General features: G+C 36.1%; 1 protein-coding gene across 1 annotated transcript in view; it reads left to right on the top strand.

The window, feature by feature from the left end:
• Positions 1-25,235, top strand: part of Akap6 (A-kinase anchoring protein 6) — a 278,588-nt gene that overhangs the window by 244,508 nt on the left and 8,845 nt on the right. The gene's annotated exons all lie outside the window — the stretch shown is intronic.

Raw genomic sequence — 25,235 nt, forward strand, 5'->3', positions numbered from 1 at the left:
ATATACTGATTATACAAAATAGTGAGTTTTATTTTAATAGACAGGTCCATACATACAGATAAAATACTTCAATTACATTCATCTCCCATTATTTTCTCTTGTTTCTTCTCTCCATCCCCAGGTTCACTTTGTCTTCTCAAATAAATTCCCTGCTACTTACTTGTCTTTTTAATTTTAATGTAGATTATGAATATAGGTGAAAGGATGTGATATTTGTCCTGCTGAGGCTAGTTATTTCACTTAATATAATCAATTCTAGTTCCATCCATTTATCTAAAAATGGCATGAGTTCAGTATTTATGGCTGAATAACACTCATGTATATATTCCACATTTTGTTTATCCATTCATCCACTGATGGACACCTGGGCTCATTTCATAACTTAGCTACTATTGTCACCATAAACATCTAGGTATCTGTAGATATCTATATTTTATTCTGACTTTGATTCTTTTGGCTGCATATACCAACAGTAGTATAGCTGACTGATATGGCAGTTTGGGTTTTGGCTATTTGAGGTACCTCTGTTTTGATTTACATGGCAGCTAGACTAATTTACATTCCTAGGAATTTTTGTCTTAGGTGATGAAATCAATGGTTGACATAACTATCCATCCTTATCCTTTCTAGCAAGAGTGGATCTAAGCTCAACCAGTTGCATTAATTTTAGACACACCCCTCTCAGTACTGGTTGATTAGGTCATTGTCTGTTATTCTCTCATTTTCCACTTCATCAATTTCTGTTCTACTATTTTCTTTTGTTGCTTAATTTAGGCTTAAAATTTAGTTCTTAGTTTCCTATATTAGCAGCTTGTATTGATGGATTTTAGATCTATTATAATAGATAGACTTAACAATATGACTTTCCTTCTAAGTATTACTTTTCAGTACATTCTACCAGTTTAGTTTAATTTTCATTTTTATTTGATTCAAGTATTTAACTTGAATCAAGTATTTAAGTCTTGAGACTTCCTTATTTTTCATTTGGATATGTTATTTAATTTCCCAATAAATGAGGTAATATTCTAATTATTTTTCTGTTATTGATTTGTAATTTAGTTCCCATATGGTGTGAGAATGTATACAGTATGATTTTTATAGCTTCCTATTTGTTTTTTAATAAGTTTTTTATTGTAAAAATACTGTACAGAGGGGTTACAATTACATAAGCAAGGTAATAATACATTTCTTACCAAACATTGTTGCCTCCTCCTTTGTTTTTTCCCTTACCATCCCTGCCCTCCCATCTCCATGACTACGCTCCCCAACTCCTGCCCAAGTTGTAAAGTTCGTTTTTCAACATAGCATTTTGTACATCTCATTGTTGCAATGGGTCCACCTGGATCCCTAGTTAAACAATTTGTTGTGTTTTTTTTCCCTTCCCCTCCTCAAATTATACCAACATCAAATAGAGTGAAAACAGGGGTTATTCCATGGGGGAGGGACATACAAAGCAACAAAGAAATCACCTTATAAATATGTTAGGAACAATAGCAAGAAAGAAAAAAAGCACTTGTGTCCTTATCTTAGGGTTCATTTCACCTAACATTATTTTCTATTTGTTACGGTTTTGTGGCCCAGATTGTGGTAAATCTTGGTGAATATTTGGAACATGTTTGAAAAGAATACGTATTCTTCTGTTGTTGGATGAAGTATTCTATAGGTGTCAATTAGATCAAATTGATTGATAGTGCTATTTAGGTCAACTAGATTCTTACTAATTTCTGTCTGCTTAATCTATCAATGTTTATGAAAGAAAGGCATTGAAAAAGCTATCTTTAATGAACTCTGTATTTTTTCTTGCAATTCTTTCCATTTTTCCTTGTGCATTATTTTGAGATTCTGTAGTTAGCACATTCATTTCACTCCACTCTCCTATGAGACGTCCACTACTATTCCTGTTCTTACTCCTCTATGGACAAGATGTTTACAGTAAGATTTTGTTAAATACTTTCTATTTGTCTTTAATTTTTCTGTGATTTATATATTTTAAATGCCTAGGTATAGTTTTTCATATTTACTTTTTGGTATTTTTGTAGATACTGTTGGTTTCTTGAATCTGTGGCTTGGTTTCCAATAGTTTTGGAATAACCATTCCACTTTAAATCTTTCTTTTGCTGTCTTTCTGGTAGTCCAGTTATACATATCTTACTTTAGAAATTACCCTTCATTTCTTGGCTATATCACATCGTTCCCTTGGGGAAACTTTATTTCCATTGGGGAATTTTTAATCTTCAAACCCATTGATTCTTTCCTTGACTATGATAAGCCTATTAAAGACTCTCTTCACTTCATATACAGTGTTGTTTATTTCTCATATTTCCTTTTGATTAGTGTTTGGAGATTCTATCTCTGTGTACATTGCAGTCTTCATATTGTACACTTTCTCCATTAGAGCCTTTACGTATATTAAACCCAATTATTTAAAACTTTCTATCTGATAATTCTAAAATCCATGTCACATTAAGTTTGACTTTGCTGATTGCCTTGTCTTCAGAATGTTTTTCCTTGCCCTTTATAAACTTTGCAGAAAGTTAGTCACATTGTATTAAGTAATAGAAACTGAATAAATGGGCTTTTTGTGTGAATTTTATGTTAATCTGGATAGGAGTTAAGCTCTATTTCGTATTTGTCATAGCTGTAATTCCTTTAGAATATGCTTCATACTCCTTTCCTATTCTGGTTTTTATCTGTCCTCTTGTCTTTAGGGTTTTCTAAAAGTCTTCCTTAAATATCTTTTAGCCGTGTCAGTTCCAAACCATTATTATACTGGAGCCATGTTGTTATGGTGATAAAGAATGGTGGAGAAAATGTATTCCATAATCTTTAGATTAGTTCTCAGTTTTTTAGTGTCCTTGGATTATCACTTTTAAAGTCTCTTTTAGTTTTACCAACTGCTTACTGGGTCAGAAAAACTAGAGGACTTATTTTATAAAAATGGTGTTTTTCAGGACCAGGAGGGTGGCTCAGTGGTAGAGTGCTTGCCTTGAATGCCCGAGGCCCTGGGTTCAATTCTTCAGCACCACATAAGCAGAACAAGCCACAAGTGGCACTGTGGCTCAAGTAGTTGCCTTGAGCTGAAGAGCTGAGGGACAGTGCCCAGACTCGGACAGAGTTCAGGCCCCATGACTGATGGGAAAAAAAAGGGTGTTTTTCCAGATAAGATAAAGCTTTATCACTAAATAGTGGGCCATCAATATTGAGACCCTTGTGAATTTATTTCACAATGGTTATTCTCCCCTTTCCCTTTTCAAAATTCCCTAAAGGCTGGGTTGGAATCCTTGCTAAGCATGCTTATCTCCAAGATCTCCTCTTGTCTACTTGGCTTAAATGACTGAAATACCATTATAATTCTGTTATGCTGTTCCTTATGGGTATGTCATAGTTCATAGCCTTCCAAACCTCTATAAACAGACCCTGTTCTGACTGGGTAAACCAAACCTTTACCATCATCCAGATCACTTTAAATATATTTAAAAATTGGGCAAAGGATATTGCTAAGTGATTCATAACATAATAAACACAGATGATCATCAAGCTATGAATAAATCGCCAACCTAGTAATAAAAGGCAAAGTAATATGGTTTGTTAGTCACTATTTTTTTTGGGGGGGGTCCAGTCGTGGGCCTTAACTCTGGGCCTGGGCGCTGTCCCTCAGCTCTTCAGCTCAAGGCTAGCGCTCTACCACTTGAGCCACAGCACCACTTCCGGCTTTTTTCTTTTTGCTTATGTGGTGCTGAGGAATCGAACCCAGGGCCTCATGCATGCAAGGCAAGCACTCTACCACTGAGCCACCTTTCCAGCCCCTTAGTCACTATTTTTTAACCATCAAAAAATACAAAATTAATGGCACTCAGTGTTAGAATGGTAAATGGAATGCAAAGTAGTAAGTCTTCAGCTATTTATCATTATCCTAGAAATCATTTATTTTTCTCAAATTTGCTTTTAGAAAATAATCTGAGCTCTTCCTACAAAGATGTCTTGCTTACATAATTACAAATTCCTCCAAAGTGGAAATAATATGAACTTCCAATGATATGTGTTTTAAGTAAACTTTATGAAAATTAGAAATCTTTTAAAATAATAGTTCTTACAAATATTTTATGAGCTGAAAAGTATGGTCAATACAGAATGTAAAACGGGATGTGCATGTGATGCTGATATGCATGATTATTGTTCTGATTTTATACTATGCTTGTATGTTATCCTTTAGAAATCACCTCATAGTCAGGGGTCATCTCTGGATTTTTAAGAGCAATATTTATCATCTTCTTTATATTTTTTCTAGGCTTTAAAAATTCTTGTGAAATAATGCACTTTAGAAAAAGCAATTGTGGAAATTTTTGCCTGGCCTCCAGAGTGAGACTCAAATATTTCCCACTTTCTTTCTGAATACTATGGTCCACATTGATCTTTATCTTTCTTTGTTCATCTTCCTCTACCCACCTTTCAAGTCTGGATGTTCTTTTTATCTTTTTCTTTCTCTCTAGGCAATTCTACCCCACCCATAGTTCTAAGAAGTTCAGACACAAATATACAGCACTACAACTCTCCTGAGATTGCCCCAATACATTTCAAACTCTGTTTGCTCAAAAGAAAACTCCTAATGTTACCTGACAAACTGATCCCAGTATTCTAGAAGTGTAATCTCTTTAGTCCTGTAAGGGGAAAGAACATGCATCAGACTGGACAATTCTTTCAGTCATCAGTCTACTAATTCATATAGTCTGACTGGCTTTACCTTAATAGAAAGCTCTTAAATCCATTCATTTCCTCTAACTGCATTACCACCACCTTAATCTACACTGACACACTCTATCATAAATGAATTAATATGTGCAAAATGCTTGTTTTGCACAGAGAAAAGTATGCACTAATTGTTAATTCTAATGTGTGTTCTATTTCTACCTGTACCTTTTGAATAGTCTTCCCCAAAGAATTTCTGTCTCCTTCAATCTGTTTTCTACTTTAGAGCCTGTTTAGTCAATTAAAAATAGCATTCAGGATAGGTACCAGTAGCATACCCTTATGATCATTGCTACTGAGGAAGCTAAGATCAAATGATTATGGTTTGAAGGTGAGCAAATAAGCTGAGGGAGAGCTTGAGACCTTGAATGCAAGCACTTGTACTGACATATACACCAAAATATTCTTAATCTACTAAGTAATCTCTCGTATTTCCAATCTGATATCCACTTCTCCATGCAGGCTGGACCCTCTGCTATCAGCCCCTCAATATAGCAGATTCATTCTTACCATAGCCTTGTCCTTTCTTAATTCATCATACTTACATTCCCTCCAAGAAATTTCTTATTATCTTTCAGAAATAAATTCAGATGTTACTTCCTCAGGCAAGTTTTCCTAAACTTCTAAAGACACAAGTCCACTTCATCACAAATAATGATCTGACTCATTAGATCCTAAGATTGAGCCATGTCTGTTTTACTTGGTGCTTGGTATTTTAAAAATAGAATACGTTGGTGGGGGAGAGGTCTGGGGGGACAGGGGCAGTATGGGAAGGGATGGGAAGGGGAAACAAAGGAGGAGGCAACAATGCTTGATAAGAAATGTACTTGTTATCTTGCTCATATAATTGTAACCCCTCTGTATGGTATTTTCACAATAATAAATATATAGAGAGAGAATACATAAGTTTTAAATACATATATATACTGAATGAATCAGTGAGGTTGTCTGGAAAATGTACAATAGCTTGATGTAGCCTGCTTTTTTCTCTTTTTATCTTAGTCTGACATTTAGTTCTGTTGGACCATTTCTTCCCCTTTTGAAAAAGCAACCTCTAGTTATAGTAATCTTGTGCAGAACTTTCTAGACCTTGATTGTGAATCAACTAAGATTTTGAATGAACTAAGATGTTGAGACCTTCATGGAGGAGTAGAGACAAGAGGATTGGGGAAGAGTTCAGTCCAGTACCCTTCTGTAATTGACAGGCCTTCTTTCCTTTCTTCTTTCTTTTCTTTCTTTCCTTCATTCCTTTTTTCCTTCTGCCTTTCCTCCTTCTGCCTCCTTCTTTCCTCCTCTTCTTCCTTCCTTCCTTCGTAGTATACAAATCTATTAATATTTCTATGTGCTATGACTTTAAAAAGTTACGAAGCACAGGTCTAGAAATAATAGGCATTAAGCTTTAGTATCAACTCACTGGTCATGAAGCAAGAGTTAAATTTAAATTTTAAATGAAGAGAAAACAAGTGGAAATGCCACAGAGGTCCAATAATTTTCTTATCAAGCTAAAAATCAGACTTAACTCTGATTTTTTTCTGGGACGTTTTTCATACAGATTTAATATATGGGTCTGCTGTTTCTCTTGAATTATGTTTATGACTTTAATATATAAATAAATTCTGAGTTTTCTGAATGTCAAAAAATGGTATATTTAGTTATCTTAGGGGTTAAAATTAAGATATCAGAATTGAAAAGACTTACTCTGCCCCCTGAGCTAAGCCCCTAGTACTTATGCTTTCAACGTGTTTTTCAAATAGGGTCTCAGGTTGATGCCCAGGTTGGCCTCAGACTGTGATTCTCATATCTGCCTTCTGAGCAGCTGGATGGCAAACATATACCACCATAACCATTGTTTCTTCTTTTTTTTTTGAGATATTATCTTACTAAGTCTGCCTAGGTTGGCCTAAAACCATGTAATTCCCAACTTCAACTTCCTAAGTACCTAGGGGGAAAGTATTTACATAGAAGAAATTAGTAGTACAGAATAATATAGCTAACCCTATAGGTCTGATCTGAAAAATTAAAGCAGTTTTAACGTAAATATTTTCTAATAGCATAATACTGTCAGTGTATCATTGCTAGCAAGTATTTATTAGATTCTGTATATTTAATCAATTCACATAGATTTTTAATAGGAGTCCAGTGGGTTATAGATTAACCTGAACTAAACCTATAGGTAGATAATTAAGAAATACCCGTGTGTATCTGCTACACATTTACTGTTGTTCTGGGAGAGTCTGTAGAGTTGTCTGCAGAGTCACTCTTAGGAAATTTTCAAGCTATGTATAATAATAGTAGGGTATTGACACGGATGAGACAATATTTCCTCCAAACTCTGTTTGGGATGAAAATAACTACAAAACTTCAAGGTACTTAGAAATGAGTTTGTGCTTGATGAACCTTTATATCTATTGAATACCTGGACATTATTATCTATTAAATGAACATTTGCTGAACAGATTAAGTGCAAGTAAAAAATAAACTATGTGGCTTCATCCCTAATGTAAGACTCAAAGGAGAAGGAAACCATGAAGGACTGAGTGACCTAAGATATTTTTTGAACTGTTTATGACTGAATTTTGAGACAGTGGAGTAAGGATGAATAGAAACCACTCTTGTTATTCATTCAAAACTATTATTTAATGCCAACTATAAATAAAGGCACAGGGCCACAGAGAACAGAGACTATTCATAAGGTATTTGCTGTAGTGAAGGTTAGCTTTAGAGGAGATATACCAATTAACTTTCAATTATTTTATTTGGCCAGATTAGGGAATGCCTTAAAATTCATTCAAAAGTATTTATGAGAGAAAATATCCACTAAAAGTTGAGTGTGTGTAGGATGGTAATATGGTTTGGTTTTATGGGGGAAGTAATAATGATTTTACAAGTTTAGCTTAAAAGTGGTATGTTGTATTATAGTGTTACAGTATATAGTATTACAATGTTATAGTATATATTATTATAGTTTTGTCTCTTCTATTTATTTAACAGCATTAACATAATTTTTCCACAACTTTTGATGAGAGAATTTAATTACCTTTTTAATAATAAATCTCTCATCCATAATTGTGCTTGCAAACTTTCTGTATTATGACAAAATCTCTGAGAAATCAACTTAAAATTTTACCCTAGTAAAACCTAAAATGTCTCACATTTTCGTTATTCCTAGCTATCATTAGCCTTTGGGGAACATACTAGATCTAACACATAACAGTATCTCACCTGCTTTTTCTTACTATAATGAAATTCCATTTCTTGAATCTGGAGTTACAGAAAGAGAAAACTTTCGCATTGTCTTTATCAGAGTAACTTTTCAAATGATGTAGAAAACAAACTAATTCTACTCCCCTCCCCTGACTTTTCCAAGTGGTTTCTCCCTAAAACTTAAAGAATATTTTTCAACAATTAATTTTAATAATATTTAACGAATTAGATGAACCTGCATGGCCTTAACTTCTCTTTTTGCTTTGACACTTAAACAAAAGTAGCCATGACAGTCACTCCTAAACACTAAAGGGCTAGATGCTTCAAACATAATCTCAGTTCAAGAGCAGTTTTGTAAAGAAAAGTGAACCTTGTCCAATGCAGAATAAAGAACTTTAAATTTGCTGGGGGTTCCAATATCACACATTTTCTTTATTTCTCATACTATCACCATCATCAATGGTTTTAGTTTTCTTAGTTCCCTCCCCCTTCTCTTGCTCTTCCTCCTCCTCTATTTTGCTTGCTTTTGTTTTCCTGTTGTTCGGTTTTGTGAACAGGTCTCACTGTATTGCATAAGCTGGCCTTGAATTTGTTCACAATCCTCCTGCCTCAGCCTCCATAGTGCTGGGATTATAGGTGAGTGCTATAATTGTCAGCTTTATCTCTAGTGATAGCTCTTATTGCACACAAAGCTGAAGAGAGAAAAGGAGTTAGAGCAATAAATATGCAGAGAGATGTCTCTGTGTCCCTAGGACAGCACTATATAATAAATATAGACAGACAATAAAGAAAGGTCAACTGATTGCAGTCATCCCCAAGAAGAGGAGAGAAGACATAAAAGCTAAGGACTCCAGCCAAGTTCTACCTAGGGAAGAACTTCCTGAAGCAACTTTAGTAGGCCTCAACTGTACTCAACCCCTTAACTGGGGACCTCATTGTCAATCAAAGAGCCCCATATTCAGCTGAAATAATCATGGGTAGCTAAAGAGCTAGATAGAAAGTCAGGTGTTTTTGTGCCTTAAAAGTTATTCCTGAAAGATCACTAGCCTGCCTCTCCCAAATTGATGCATACTGAAATTGTTTTGACTCACAACTAAAAGCAGAGAACATGAGGGGATCCAAAATAACCCATGCCTTTTTACTCCTTTCTCTTCTTACATTACAGTCTGAAAGAACCCACTTCAGTTACAGAAAGGAGTCCAATTTTCAAAAAAGCAACTCCTCCACTTTTTTCTTCCTTTCTGAACAGAACTCATACAGTAGCACTGGTGAAATAAACAACGATGTGTTGGATTTTGTTTCTCTTTATCTATATGACATTTGTGTCATCACCGTAGCTCTAATCCATATTCAGGTCTGCATGTTTGGTGTGCAGTAATATGTAAATTATCTCGCCAGCTGCATGGAGCAGTGTTTGTTTATTCTATTTCTTTTGGCACTGCACAGAACTGAATTTCTGCCAAAATGGGGCTGCTTCAGGGAGCATTGCTGCTCCAGGAGGAAGTTTTGAAAGGAAACGAACATCATAAGTCCTCGCTCTGTGAAGCAGCAAAATCAAAACAAACTTTCTGTTTACTAAAATATCCATATTATGAATGTAAAATAATGTGTTTGTTAAAATATAATGAGCATGTCTCCCATCTTTAGGATACACGGTGCATGTAGGCTTTGGAAATGACACAGTGCAGAGAGAGAGAGAGAGAGAGAAAGAGAGAGAGAGAGAGCTGGAACATTTTTGTTCTTGGAAAGAAAGTAGGTAAAATGAAACAGACAGAAACAGTATCTAGAAGTTTAAGGAGGAAAGAAATATTTGAACATGCATATTAATCTCTGGAAGCACATGGCATATACATGTATTTAAATGTGGACAGCTGTGGCGTTTAAGTGTTAAAAAATTTCATTAATGATGCATAGAGCTATCTACTTCTGTTGGCAGGCCTTTCAGTCTTCAATCTGACACTTCCTTTTTTATCCAGCAAGCTAATTTCCCCTCTTTTGTGAGGAGTAACTGTTTTCACACTACTGCTTCCCCAGCAAGCCTCCTTATTGTTTCATGGTTAATTATCTTCTTCAGCTTCACCTTCTCCAGCAAAAGGAGCAGGAGGATTCCTCCCCGGAACTGATGAAACCCGGGTTTTATGGATACACTGTGTAAATAAATACAAGGTCTGATCAGGCAACCTAATAAATGAGTTCCTAAAGTTTATGAAGTCACAGTTCATCTAGTACTTTACTAAATCACCAAGGAAAATTATTAATTTGGTGGAGAGAAGACTTTATTTTTGAAGGGAAAAAATAAAGCCTTTGTCAGCTTACTGTGTAATCTATCTGCAGGTAAATGTAAGGGATTCGTGTTTATCCAAGTGTTTCTTGTGCTTCGAATAGCAGAAATGACTTTTGCCAGGAGAATGTCTTGCAGAGTAGTCCTTTACAATATATTATTAATTTCGTAAGAGGTAGCAGTCATCTGGCCCTATATCTCCTTGATTACTTCCTATTTATCAAGGGGAAAGAAAACAAGCATTATGTAGTATAAGGTATGCTGCACTGCATTGAATACAAGCACAGCAGAGATACCAGTTACAAATGTGCCTGGAGAACTAAGTTCAGCAGGTTTGGCCCAGGTAATTAGCTCCATTGGCTGCCTAGTGTCTTCCCTTCTGTCCTATAAATTCAGCATATTCTCTTAGTGGCCAATTTAAGGACCCATATCTAAAAGAATTTTGGAGTCATGGTTGCTTTGGGCAAATTTTTATATTCAAAGGGATTTTAGGAGATTAAAGAGACTCTAAAGCCCTAATATTACTTTTTTATTTTAATTTTCAAAATGAATCACATTCTGAGATGATTTTTCACTGGATTGAAAACTTTACATTTCTTTGATTTAGAAATGTGTGATTTATGCTACAGTTCAGATTAAGGTCCTGGCATTTAACACTCTCAAGAACCTTAAGGAGAAATCTGTTACGTTTTTCAGCACTGTGATGAAATAACTGAATGAGTAAGTTTGAGGGAAGAAGGATTTATGTTGGCTCATGGTATCAAAGATTTCAATCCATGCTTACTTGGTCCTACTGCTTCTGGATCTGTGTGTGGTGTGGTAAAACATCATGGCTGGAAGCATGGAGTGAAACAAAGTGGCTCGCCTCAAGAAGCACAAAAGGCAGAGGGTACAAGTGTGTGTGTGTGTGTGTGTGTGTGTGTGTGTGTGTGTGTAAGAGAGAGAAAGAAACAGAGACAGACAGACAGACAGAAGACAGACAGATTGATTCAGAAACAGAGAGGCAGCAAGGTCAAGATACACCTTCCAAAGATTCACTCTCAGTGACATATCTCCTCCAAAGGGCTGCACCTCTTAATAGCCCTTTCAGCTATGAACTAATCAATGGCATTAGCACTTTCATGATATAGTCTCCTCTCAATAGTGCCACCAGCTGGGGACCAATCCTTTTAACACATGAGCCTTTGGGGTCATTTTATATTTAAACCATAAACAGCCCAGGACCAGAGTTTCTCTTCCAACCAGGATGAGTTCTTTTTTTTCATTTAATGGAATTTTAAGATTCATAGTATTTTTCCCTTCAGCTTGCAAAAAGAAAATCCTCCAGAGTTTACATTTCTGAGACTGTAGAATAAGAATCACAAGTATAAAATCTATGAGAAACCTACTTCAAAAACCATGTATTACCTTCTAGGAAAATTCTTCTGAAATGTCAAGCAACCTTCCCAGTATTAATTGTAACTTGTAAACTCTATGGTCATTTTTATGAGGAGAACAATGACGGCTCAAGGGAGGTATCCTCAAACTTTCTAGTCCTCTCAAAGACTCTGAAAGCAGTTATCTTTATGAGAGCAGTGATACAAATCAAATCAGATAAAATCAGATGTAGAATTAAGAGTTAAGCCAATCCAAGAAAAGCAGACATAGCTGACTTGCCTGCTAATCAGCCTCAATCTCGGGCATATCAGTTTACAAATGTGAGAAAAGCAATTTTATTTGCCATAGGTAAGATGGAACAGAGACTAATATGTGCCGTTTTTATTATTCTTCATTGACTAATTCAAGTTCTCTAATATTCTGTTATTTTTCTTTGTAAATGAAGTTGTAATCATAGTCTTAGAATTTAAAAAAATGAAACATACTTCTTTCTGAAAGAAACAATTAAGAATAGAAATGGCACAGTTTAACTCCCAATATGGCCCTTCTTGGAGCATAAATAGACATAATTCTCTACTGAATTCAGTATTTCTGATCCTCTTATCTTCAGGGAATATGTTTGAAGGCCTCCAGTGAATGCCTGGAACTACTGATAGTAATAAACATTATACATACTGTTTTTTCCCCTATAATCGCAAAACGCAATGCCTTTTCTATCTTAACTAAGCACAGAAGCATAAATTAACACAAATTTCTTTTCCTTTGATTTTCATGGATAGGATAAATTTGTTCTCATGGTGAACCTTAGCATCTTCAACCTATATTTTGTTGTTCTTTTCATGCTTTGTGAAATTTAGAACTTTCACTTTTTCACTTTTTATGGCTTCTCTTTGGCAAATCTAAATTGCTAGCATCATTACCTTGTGCTCTGGGGCCATTATTAATTAAAATAAGGGTTACTCAAAACTAGCCTGCCACACTGCCAAAGTAGATCTGGTAATCAAGATGTCTATGAAGTGATGAACAGGCAGGTAACATATGCAAAATAGATATACTGGACAAATGGATGATTCGTGTTCATGTGGGATGGGGTAAGACAGAGTGAAATTTTATCCTGGTGCTCACAGAAGCTGGCAATTTCGATCTTGTGAATTGTTCACTTCTTGAATTTCCATTTAATCTTTTCAGAATTTGGTTGACCTCAAATGAGAGCATGGAAATCAAAACTGCAGAAGGGGAAACTACAGTATGTACTCTGTAAAGAACAAATGTAGGTAGGTGTAGGTGAACATCGTTATCTAATGAGTGGTTTTTCTGTCCGATCAGAACACACTGGCAGTCTCAATGTTACAATCTTAACTGTATATTACAGAAACTCTCAAGTGTTAGAAAACATAATTTGTTCACATGACTGTAATCTCATTTTCACTACCAATATATTTTGTAAATTTTAAATTTTATGGATCTTTATTAATGTGAAACCAGTATCATTAAAAAGGGAGGAGTATATTTTCCTTAAATCAAAAGGCAACAGCTACGTACAGGGGTTTGAAACCTGAATGTTAGGTCAACTCCTGACAATCAAAGGACAAATATCATATAGCTAGAACAATGCCAGAAAAGTGAAGGTAGATCATATCATTAGGGAAGAAATTAGGTCTGTCATTGTCAGATTTACCTGTGGTGGATTCAAGAAAATAACACTATTTTTGCAGTTGGGTTTTTATACTGTTATTGGAGTGATCTTTTTGAACTTTTAAAATTTGTTTTCATTAAACTTTCTTATTAGCATAGACTCTAAAGTGATTATAGTAGATCTTTATGATTAACAAAACAAAGCAAAAACAACAATTAAAAACACTATAACTCGAGCCGGGCAACAGTGGCTCAGCCTATAATCCTAGTTACTCAGGAGGCTGAGATCTGAGGATTGAGGTTCAAAGCCAGCCCAGGCAGGAAAGTCCATGAGACTCTTATCTACAATAAACCACCAGAAAACCGGAAGTGGCACTGTGGCTTAAGTGGTAGAGCACTCACTTTGAGCTGAAGAGCACAAGGACAACATCCAAGCTCAGAGTTCAAGCCCCACAAAAACAACAACAACAACAAAAGAAAGTACTATACCACAAGAAATTCCAAGAGTTTTAGGAGCTCTGTGCTAGCAACCTGGGACAAAGGCCAAATATATTTCACATTACACTATTACTTCTTAATCAAAATAGTACTTTTTTGGAACAGACATTTCAATGAAACTGAGCTGAAGAAAATATTCATGCTTTGTATATCCTACTTTCTTCTCTGGAATTTCTTCTAACCACCTTAGGGTCACTTTGCTTGTAGAATAGTAATACTCTCAGCAACACATTTTTCACAAACAAAACCGAAGCAAAAGTACTAAAAAAAATGTTTCTGGTTGTTAAACACAGAGTTGAGATGGCTGCTATGTCTTGTGTTGAGGAGAGATAGGAGAATAGTTAGAGTTTGCTACACATTATGAGATCTCATGGTGTCTTCAATTTTGTTTACCTTTGAAGATTCATGCTAGATTGGAAAGGCAGTGAGCAGTACTGGTAGGACCAAGCTCCTAATTTCAATTTCAAATTTGCCGGGAACCTGATTCCTTCAGCTTGCTTTCCAGCACACACCAATGTATAGAACCCAATAACTTTAAGGTTACAAATGATTTTTTAATGATATTTTATTTTAGGGTAAAGGTGATGTACAGAGGGTTTACTGTGATGTCAGTAAGGTAATGAGTACATTTCTTGTTGAACAGTGTTAGCCCCTCCCACTTCCCCCTGTCCCCAGCTCTCCTCCCCTCCCCAAGTTGTAAAGTTCATTTCTAACATTGTGTTGTGAGAATTACTGTTGCACTGGTTCACCCTTTGTCCTTTATCTTACCATTTTGTTATTCCCTTTCCCAAATCAGATAAATATATATATATATATGAGACATTTTTTATTGTTTTAAATTCAGTGGCTTTTCCCTAACTCATATAATCACTTAATCACTCATATAATCATATAACCACTTTCAAGTGAGCAATTCTGGGGTCAGTATTGTACAACTACTACCTCTACTGCCAAAACATTATCATAACTTGAAAAGGCAAAGCTATGTCTATTAAGCAATTTCTTCCCATTTCTCTCTCCTTCTCAAAAGCCCTTGGCAACTAACATCTTCATTCTGTCTCTGAGAATTTAGCTAATCTGGATATTCCTGAAATTAACTATTTTAGAATACTTAACTACTTGGGTTATAAATGGATTTATATAATATGCACACCATATCCACAGATTCAACCAAACTGGATCAAAATTATTAAAAAAGATTATATATATATATATATATATATATATATATATATCAGTACTAGAAACGTGTAGACGTTTTTCCTTCTGATTATTTCTTAAAAAATAAAAGTGTAACAATGCTTGTAAAATCATGTTTACAATGCATTAGGCATTGTAAGTAACCCAGAGATGATTTAAGCAGTTTGGAGGGTATGCGTAAATTATATGAAAACACTATTCAATTCTACATTAAAAACAACAACAACTTGAGCATCCAGATTTTGGTATCCTGGGTGAAGTTCTGGGACAAATCTTCCCTGGACATTGATAGACACTACATCTGACTTTTTGTGAAAGTATGGATTCTTTCACTGAGTATATTTTCAAAGCAATTGACTTATAACTTCAGAGATGGCACCAGTTTGAAATTTAGAGATTCAAAATCTTTCCTAGCTCCTTTCAACAATTTATCAGACCATGGACAAATCTTTCATTCTTTTTTTTGAGATATTTATTTTATTTTATTTTTATTGTGAAAATACTGTACAGAGGGGTTACAATTACATGGGCAAGATAATGAGTACATTTCTTATCAAGCATTGTAGCCTCCTCCTTTGTTTCCCCTTCCCATCCCTTCCCATCCTCCCCCTGCCCCCCCACCCAATCCTCCTCGCCCCCTCCCCCCCCCACCAAAGTTGTAAAGTTCATTTTCAACATAACAACTTGGACATCTCATTGTTGCAATGGGTCCACCTGTATCCCTATTTAAACTATTTGTTTTTCCCCTTCCCCTCCACAAATTATACTGACATCAAATACAGTGAAAGCAGGGGTTATACTGTGGGGGAGGGACATACAAAGCAACAAAGAAATAATCTTATAAATGTGTTAAAAAACAATTACATGAAAGAAAAAAAAACATTTGAATACATATCTTAGGATTCATTTCCCTAACATCACCTTATCTGACCTTTTCTGCTTGACTCAGACATATACTAGATATTGCAAATAAGTGAAACCATGGGACCTATGTTTCTTTGGGCCTGGCTTACTTCACTTAATATAATTTTTTCCAAGCCTTTCCATTTCCTAACAAATGGGGCAATGTCATTCTTTCTGATGGAGGCATAGAATTCCATTGTGTATATATGCCACATTTTCTTGATCCATTCATCTACTGAGGGGCATCTGGGTTGGTTCCATATCTTAGCTATGGTAAATAATGCTGCAATAAACATAGTTGTGCTGGTAGCTTTAGTGTGGTCTTGTTTGTAAATATTTGGGTAAATGCCCAAAAGTGGTATTGCTGGCATGGACAAATCTTTCTTGCTTCAATTTATTCAAAAGATTTATTATTGTTGTTGTCATCATCATCATTGTCATCATCATCATCATTATTATTATTATTTTAGAAACTGTTTCATGCCAGTCACTATTTTAGGTGTTAAAGATCTCATGTAGACAGGAAAGGCCAAAATCCGGCCCTCATACAGTTTATTTATGGAAGGAAAGCCATATGCTTTTCATTGTCAGACTCTCCTTTGTCCCTGGTCCCTATTGAGAGCAGAGGCAATTTTTGCCATTTGAAAAGTTACTTTAGAACAACATCTAAAGGGCTTTTCATTTTCAACTATTTCAGAATTACTTATGTAGTCAAGACTAGGAAATATGCCCATGTCAGTACTCATTTTAGGGAGATGACTTTAGATTTTACTTGTCTGTTTTGAGTTCTGATCAGCTTTGTTATTGAAAAAGAGCATTCACTAGAACGGTTTTTGATCATTAGTGTGAGATAGACTTTCAAAGCACTTTCTGAGCTGAGACAAGTTACTTTAACATGATTGTCAATCTGATAGATAGTGAGCAGGATTTGATTGCTCTAATGTGTCAGTTGTGATAGAATTTCACAGACAATGGACCAGCCTTTTTTAAAAAAGATTATTTTCAGGAAATAGAAAGTCCTTGAGCGTTGGGCCTTGCTGTGGGCTGGGAAGGTATCTTTCTCATTTGTTTATTCCTGCAGGAGAAAACCAACTAAGGAATGCAAAGACAAATGCAACAACCATTTACAGCTCAGAGAAAATGAGTAATTAATGTTACCAAGCACTGTCTTAATGCAAATATTGTTATGATTATTTAATATTCAACTAGGCTACTTTATCCTTACTCACTTTACCATAAGTAGAGAGAGCTGTGGAGAGCTGCCATTCATTATACTCTTAGTATGTTCCAGGCCCTTTCCATAAAGTATATATATATATAAATATGTATTAATATATATGTATATATAATTAATTATATAATATATAATTAATATATAATATGTATATATTAACATATACATATATATTAAGTTTCTGCTAATCAAAAAGATGGTCATGATGTGCTACAATTATTCTGTATACATAAATGATGGAATTGATGGTTATAAAAATGAAATAACTGTAACCAGGCACTATTAGCTCATGCCTGTCATCGTACCTACTCAGGAGGCTGAGATCTGAGAATCACAATTCAAAGCCAGCCCAGGCAGGAAAGTACCTGAGACTCTTATCTCCAATAAACTACTCAGAAAAAGCCTGAAGTGGCACTGTGGCTCAATTGGTAGAGAACTACCCTTAAGCACAAAGAGGCTCAGGGACAGAGCCTAGGCCTTGAGTTGAAGCCCAGGTCTGGGAAAAAAGAAAGAGAGGAAGGAAGGAAGGAAGGAAGGAAGGAAGGAAGGAAGGAAGGAAGGAAGGAAGGAAGGAAGGAAGGAAGGAAGGACAGAAGGAAAGAAAGAGAAAGAAAGAAAGAAAGGAAGGAAGGAAGGAAGGAAGGAAGGAAAGAAGGAAGGAAGGAAGGAAGGAAGGAAGGAAGGAAGGAAGGAAGGAAGGAGGAAAGAGATAGAGAGAAAGGAAGAAAGAGAGAAAGGTGGAAGGAAATAACAGTGTGTGGTACTGGTAGCTGACATCTGTATTTCTAGCTACTCAGGATGCTGAGATCTGAGACTCGAAGCTAGGCTGAGCATGGCTAGCAGTTTGTGAGACTCTCAGCTTTATTGTTAACTCTGATTCTATTCTCTGCTCAGTAACAGAGTGTTGCAAACTCTTGAGTTCTCCTAAAGGTGTTCTTTCTATATTCTCAGGATTAAGGATTTGTGATCGTTGGTGCTCTGGTTTTGTTTTTGTAAAATTTCTACCTAAGTCTAGTTTAAAGAATGTATTTATGTTTGTAATGCACAGACATCGGCTAATGGTTTGGAGTCAGGCTAGGGTAAAAGAGCAGAGTTCATACACACATTTTGGAATTTTCTCTCATTTAAGTTGATTTCTCTAACCTGAACTATATATTATTTTCTCTCTCATGTCCCTTTCTTCTTCTTTTCAACCAAGAATGAATATGTACACTTTTATTCAATTTTAGCTCATGCCATTTATGGGATATTTTTGGCATAATCTACTTTCCTACAGACAAATCTCCCTCCTCAAGTTTTTGCATGTGGCTTTGCTCATTAAGCTCTTGGATTTAGAATAAACAGGGAGAATACAAATTGTAAGACCTCCTAATGGTTTTGTGCATTGGGAGTAACTGACTTAACAGTCAGTTCTTCCTAATGTTTCTGGTTTTGTTGTTGTTTTTAGTGATACTAGGGTTTGGACTCAGGAATTTAGCTTATTAGTCTGACACTTTACCACTTAAGTTATGCCTCCAACTCTGCTTTTTGCTTTTATTTGGGGATGGAATCTAGCAAACTTTTCTACTCAAGCAGACCTCAAACCAAGGTTCTTCTGATATAACCTCAAAATAGCTAGGACTACACGTTACGAACTGCCAGCCTCCAGTTCATCCTAGTTATTTTGAAATTTTTTCAAATGTCTTTTTAAAGAAAATTAAAACCAGAGGCAGCTGTGTCAGAACTTTATTAGGTTGTTGTTTCATGTCAGGCTTCTTCATCTTCATTCTTTAGATAGTAATATTTTTCTCATTTCTTATATGTGTCCATCATTTATTCTAAAAGTTTGAACCTTAAACCTTAAAATTTTAAGGAAAATCCTAGAAATGAAATCCTGCAAGACCTATTTCAATTAAAGCCATGTCAGTACAAAGGAGGTTTTTCAGATATGTATTGCTTGCTCTGATTAGAATCTTGATTCTTTCAATATTATCATTGCTGTGTTAATACAATAACCTACATTCAAGAATTAAAATAATAAAATAAACAGTTGGACCTAATAACAATTAATTCCATCTGTTTTTTGAGCAGGTATGTAGAGGCTGGGAGGAGTGGGGAAGGAGAAAATGAAGGAAAAAGGGAAAAGGAGAGAGAGAAAGAGAGAGATAATATAATGTCCTAGCTTTGGACACAATTCTGTACTCAAGAAAAAAGTCTAAATGAAATATTTTTGCATGAACTAATCTATATCGGAATTATACTGGCCTGGCAGTTTTCTATTGGAACCTCACCACACACTTTCCTTCTGCTGAGAAACTGTTATATTTTTGTGGAAATGCAGTCAAAGTCAAACACTGGTGCCTTTTTTGTTGTTTTTGTTCTGGTACTGAGGTTTGAACTCTAGACCTGAGTGCTGTCCTTTAACTTTTTCATTCAAGTTTGGTCGTTTTTTTGGTAAAATTCATTTTTCTTTTATTTTCTTTCATTTTTTTTATTGTGAAAATACTGTACAGAGGGTTACAATTACATGGGCAAGATAATGAGTACATTTCTTATCCAGCATTGTTGCTTCTTCTTTCGTTTCCCCTTCCCATCCCTTCTCATCTCTCCCACACACACACTCCCCCCTCATCTCCCCCCAAGCCAAAGTTTTAAAGTTCGTTTTTCAACATAAGGACCTGTACATCTCATTATTGCAATAGGTCCACCTGTATCCCTATTTAAATGATTTGTTTTTTCCCTTCCCATCCATAAATTATACCAACATCAAATACAGCGAAAGCAGGGGTTATACTGTGGGGGAGGGACATACAAAGCAATAAAGAGATCATCTTATAAATATGTTAGAAACAATCTCATGAAAGAAAAAACATTTGGTTAATTATCTTGGGGTTCATTTCACCTACCATCAACTTATCTGACTTTTTCTGCTTGTCTCAGACATATACTAGTTATTGCAAATAAAGGAAACCATGAGACCTATGTTTCTTTGGGCCTGGCTTACTTCATTTAATATAATTTTTTCCAAGTCTTTCCATTTCCTAACAAATGGGCAATGTCATTCATCCTGATGGAGGCATAGAATTCAATTGTGTGTGTGTGTGTGTGTATATATATATATATATATATAATATATATATATATATATATATATATATATATATATCACATTTTCTTGATCCATTCATCTACCAAGGGGCATCTGGGTTGGTTCCATATCTTAGCCATGATAAATAATGTGATCAACTTGGCAAAAACTCAACAGAGAAACCGCACATCTAAACAACTACATAGATCAACTAGACTTAACAGACAGAATATTTCACCCAGCAGCATCAGAATACACATTTTTCTCAGCAGCACATGGAACATTTTCCAAAATAGAACACATTTTAGATCACAAAGCAAACTTATCCAAATTCAGAAACATTGAAGTTATACCTTGCATTCGCTCAGACTACAAGGGAATAAAAGTAGAACTCATAACCAGAAGCCACAAAAGAAAGTCCTGTAACACATGGAGGCTGAACAACACACTGCTGAATCACCAGTGGGCCATGGAAGCGATTAGAAATGAAATTCAAATGTTCATGATATTCAGCAAAAATGAACACACAAATTACCAGCTCCTCTGGGACACAGCAAAGGCAGTACTCAGAGACAAGTTTATAGCTCTGAGTTCCTACATCAACAAATTGGAGAGATCTGAAACCAACAACTTAATGAGACATCTGAGCCTCCTTGAAAAAGAGAAGCAAGATAAACCCCAATCTAGTAGACAGAAAGAAATAATTAAAATTAAATCAGAATTATTGAATTAGAATCCAAAAAAACAAAGAAAGAATCAACAAAACAAAGAGTTGGTTCTTCGAAAAAATAAACAAAATTGACAGACAGCAAATCTTATCAGAAAAAGAACACACCCAAATAAATAAACTCAGAGAGGAGAATGGAAACATCACCACAGAAACAACCAAGATTCAGAACATTAGAAGGGTCTACTTCTCAAACCTTTATGCTGATAAGTTTGAGAACTTGGCAGAAATGGATCTTTTTCTAGCAAATATCAACATGCCGAAACTAAACCAAGATGAGTTAAACCATCCTAACAGGCCCATATCAAGCATTGAAATAGAAACAGCAATGAGACCTCCCATCTAAGAAAAGCCCAGGACCAGATGGTTTTACAGTGGAATTCTACAAGGTCTTCAAAGCAGAGCTCACATCAAGTTTGGTCTTATACCACCACTTGGCCGCAGCTCCACTTTCAGGTTTTTGCTGGTTAATTTGCTGTAGGAGTATCACAGACTTTTCTCTCCAGTCTAGCTTTGAACCACAATCCTCGGATCACAACCTCTCAAGTAGTTAGGATTACAGAGTGAGGCACTGGTGCTCAGCTACATTTGTGCCTTTTTAAAAACATCACCAACTCTATGAATTAGTTCAAGGAAAAAAAGTTAGGGAAACTCCATCCTAACAAAACAAGTCATATATGGTGGTGTGCACATGCAATCCTATTTTGCAGCCATAGATAGAAAGATCATGGTTCAAGTTAACCCCCTCCCCTGGCAAAAAAAAAAAAAAAAAAATGCTACTCTGAACAATAAAGCAAAAAGAACTAGGGACATGGCCCACATATTATTTCCCATCTTTCCTCTTAGAAACTTTTACCACTTTCTTGCCTGGGAAGTATACCTTCTAGTTAAGGCATTGGAAATTGTATTTAAAATACTGCCAGAGTTTAACCCAAAGCAAGAAGATGTTACCAGAATAAAGATCTAGGCTATCTTCAAGTCAAAGACCAACAATTCTCCCAAGAGTTGATAGCAAACTGGATTATTTAAAGCCATATGTAAAAATGAAGGGCTATCTCCTCCAAAGCTCCATCTTTGAGAGCATTTATAGGGAAGGATAGGAGGATCCAAGCAGGCATGCGTTGTACTGAAAGGGGGTCTTTACACCTTTGTATCTTCTTTATTCTTTTGTCTGGAACCTTGGAATAGATCTTAACCTTCTGATGCTTATTCTACAGTTTCTAGATAGACATATCTATTGAACTAAAAACTGGGGGAGGGAGTTACATAGACATTCTGAGTCCTGTAAATCTAAAGAACTATTTAACAGTTAACCTCATCACCATTTTAGTGGGGCTTCTCTTTGGAATCTAGAATGCTGGGTAAAATGGAGAGGATCGAGATCTTGGGAAAGAATTAGGGAGCCTGGTGCCTTTGGTTCCTACCTGTAATCCTAGCTATTCAGGAGGTAGAGATCTGATGAACAGGACTCAAAGCCAGTTCAGGAAGGAAAATCTTTAACTACCAAAAAGCTGTAAGTGGAGCTGTCGCTCAAGTGATAGAGTGGTAGCCTGGAGCACAAAAGCTCAAAGACAGTGCTCAGACTCTTGAGAGTGTTCAGTGCCTTGTTAAAAAAGGAGGAGGTTGGAAGTATGAGACACATTTTTAAGATTCAAAAATGTGATTCTCGAGTGAATGATTTTCTTACGGACACTGTTAGAGAGTCCATGGACATGTGAACATTTTTTTTAGAAATCATTAGTAACTTTAATAGAAAAGAGGGTTGAGGAGGACCTCAAAAAAAAGTTGTTGCATCCGGAAGATCTTGAGTTGGAGGCTATCCTGGGCTAGTTAGTAAGTTCCAGGCCCACCAAGACTATATAGCAACAGCCTGCTTTCTAAAGAATTTTTATATCCCTGGGGCTGGGAAGGTGGCTCAGTGGTAGAGCGCTTGCCTTGCATGCATGAGGCCCTGGGTTCGATTCCTCAGCACCACATAAGCAAAAAGAAAAAAGCCGGAAGTGGCACTGTGGCTCAAGTGGTAGAGCGCTAGCCTTGAGCTGAAGAGCTGAGGGGCAGTGCCCAGGCCCACAGTTCAGGCCCCACCACCGGACCCCCCCCAAAAAAAAAGAATTTTTATATCCCTAAATCTAATCTTTTCTTATGAAAATTTTCCGTTCCAAGTATTTTATTGAGTAAAGGATTTACTCTTTCAGGTGCCTTTGTAAGGATTGGAAGGTCATAAAGGATGAATTTAATCATGATGATGTCATGGAAGACCAGTTTGAGTTAAAGAAATCACCTCGACTTAGCTTCCCGGCACACCTAGGCAGTACACCCAGTGCATCTCCACTGGAGTCTCTGAGTTTCCTCCTAGAAAATGTGTAGTCAACCAAAGAGTCACAGAGAGAACTCCTTTGAAAGCCTAGTGCAATTGTTTATTAGCACTGTCAGAATATGGTCTCAGGCAAGACAGTATTTGAAATTAATATACTATTTGATTAGACTGATTGATTGTTCCTACAGCTGAAGATTTTAACATTCATTAGCCATATAAACTGGTCATTAGTCCTTTCCTTTATCAGCAAGCAAAGAATAAACAGAAATTCTAATAAAAATTCATCACAGTAAATGCACTCCCTATCTAAGTGACTGTGATGGCTGCTGGTATACTAGATTAACTGCGGCAACATTGGCAGCAGGAAAGATTTCTGTTAGAAAATTAAAAACTATCTTTTAATTAATGTTTGTTTTGTAACGGGACTCTTTTACACTTAAGCAAGCTGTGCAGATAATCTCTTACATACCCAGTATAATAAAGCACTAATGGGTATTTTATACTTAATGTGCTTGTGTGGTGTGCTTTAACGATGAGTTTAAGACAGCATTGAGAGCTTTGGGACAGTCCCACTAATGTGCTCCTGGTGAATCTTTCTTCCTATGATTACGGCATAAAAGCATCATAGACTGTTTTCTGGCTAGACATTTGAAATTATTTGAACTTACAATGACAAAAAGCAAACTATTATTGGTGTGACATCTCTTTCTACTTATCATGTCTCTACCTAATCTTTTTGGTTTTAATAACAGTTTCAAAGAGATGGTAAGAAGGGACAAATGAAATAGAACTCTTTATAAACTGACTCTGGGCCACTGGAGAGCAATTATAAGTACAGTAACAATTACAGCTATCTAATATTGACTGCCTCGGCATTTCCACAATTTTCATCTCATTTAATACTTAGTATTAACTTAAAAGATAGTTTTCTCTCTCCTCTCAGGTGATAAAATTGGTACTTAGAAAAAACTTGTCCAATATTGTGATGTTGGTAAGCAGCAACAAATACTTCAACCAGTCTGCTAGTTCAAGAGCCATGCTCATCCATCTAACTGTCCAGCATAAGCTATTTGTGTTTGTGTCTGTAGGTAGGCCTATTGGGCTGACAATACATTCACCACCTTTCTCAACTGCAGCATGAATCCAAATAGCTGGTAGCCAGTAAGGATAGTGAAGGAATCTTGATAGGACCTAGGGACTCATCTAGCTACTGTCCCAGAATGCAACAATTTCTACCCAAACAAGAGTCAAAGCAAGAAGTCCAAAGAAATATCAAGAGTCTCAAATGGACAGGCAGAAAATATTGTAAGAGCACCTAGGTTACTATATCCTTGGGAGTCAGGAAAACCTTCAGACAGTTATTATTCTGAGGCAGGAGGAGAGTTGGAAGAAGAGACTCTGCCTGTGAGAAATAGAGGCAAACTGTGAGTTTAGTTAGTGAGAATGAAAGTGAAATCTCTGACACAGATGAAGAGTGGGAAAGAGAAGGCCTGGGGAACAACAATGAAATGATTGTTCTTTGACACTCAAGGTAGATGAGGAAACCATGTTGTGGAAGCTCAAGATGTTTCTCATCTTGAGTCTGACTGAAAGCAAGGCCAAGTGCTGAAGGGGCAGACCTCTGAAAGGGAAAGGAATATACAGTAAAGGTCCTCTGGATCACAAATGACTCTAAATAGTGGCTACAACTCTATTCTAAGACCCCAGACCAAAGGTGTTTCAAGTACAGAAGCCAGGAGTTGGGGAAGGAAGGAATTTGTCGCATGTGGCTGCAGATGTCCAGCATAGACACAGGAATTACAGTAGGCTACGTGTACACAGGACTTGAGAGAGATTCCAAACTATGTTTCACCTTCATGCACCTTGCACTTTTGTCTTCACCCTATTTAAGATTTACAGTGTGCAACAATCAATAGGAAATGGTTAATTCCATAGATTACTGTCTGACTATAATAATCTTAAATTTCAATCTATGTTATTGCCTGCATTGACAAGTTACTATTGAAATAAAATTCTATCTCATAATTTTAGATGCTATATCAGAGA

This window comes from Dipodomys spectabilis, unplaced genomic scaffold (genome assembly GCF_019054845.1).
Source record: "Dipodomys spectabilis isolate Male_0828 unplaced genomic scaffold, ASM1905484v1 ptg000042l, whole genome shotgun sequence".
Taxonomy (NCBI): domain Eukaryota; kingdom Metazoa; phylum Chordata; class Mammalia; order Rodentia; family Heteromyidae; genus Dipodomys; species Dipodomys spectabilis.